The sequence below is a fragment of the Sceloporus undulatus genome, chromosome 10 (assembly GCF_019175285.1).
Source record: "Sceloporus undulatus isolate JIND9_A2432 ecotype Alabama chromosome 10, SceUnd_v1.1, whole genome shotgun sequence".
NCBI lineage: Eukaryota > Metazoa > Chordata > Lepidosauria > Squamata > Phrynosomatidae > Sceloporus > Sceloporus undulatus.
The window spans coordinates 10347386-10347807 of record NC_056531.1 but is presented as its reverse complement, the minus strand read 5'-3'; the positions used below and the strand labels follow the sequence as shown (position 1 = coordinate 10347807).

General features: G+C 40.8%; 1 protein-coding gene across 11 annotated transcripts in view; it reads right to left on the bottom strand.

Moving 5' to 3' along the window:
• Window positions 1–422, bottom strand: part of ARVCF (ARVCF delta catenin family member) — a 640643-nt gene that overhangs the window by 64958 nt on the left and 575263 nt on the right. The gene's annotated exons all lie outside the window — the stretch shown is intronic.

Below are 422 nucleotides of genomic sequence, written 5' to 3'. Positions count from 1 at the left end.
GAGATATGATATGATATGATATGATATATATAATATTTTCAAGCTGCGGATGCTTGAATCCGTGAATAAAGAAATCCATAGATAAGGAGGGCTGACTGTATTGGTTTTAATTCTGTAAGGTGCTTTGAGTCTCAGAGCTAGGAATAACAACAACAACAATGATAATAGTTGGAACAGTACAATCTTCACTCAACCATATGGCCTCTCCAATGTTCTTGGTGTTAAGAAGGGCAGTTCTGGGGAGCCAGGCTTATGTCTCAGAAAGTCCCAAATGCGAGGAGGTGGATGAGGAGAGCCCTGACTAAAGTTGCATCCATACTGCATCCATACTGGGGGGGAGGGATAAAGTGTTTTTAATTGTCATATTTTATATTTTACTGTTGTTAACCGCCCGGATTGGTTTGCCAGAGGGCGGTATACAA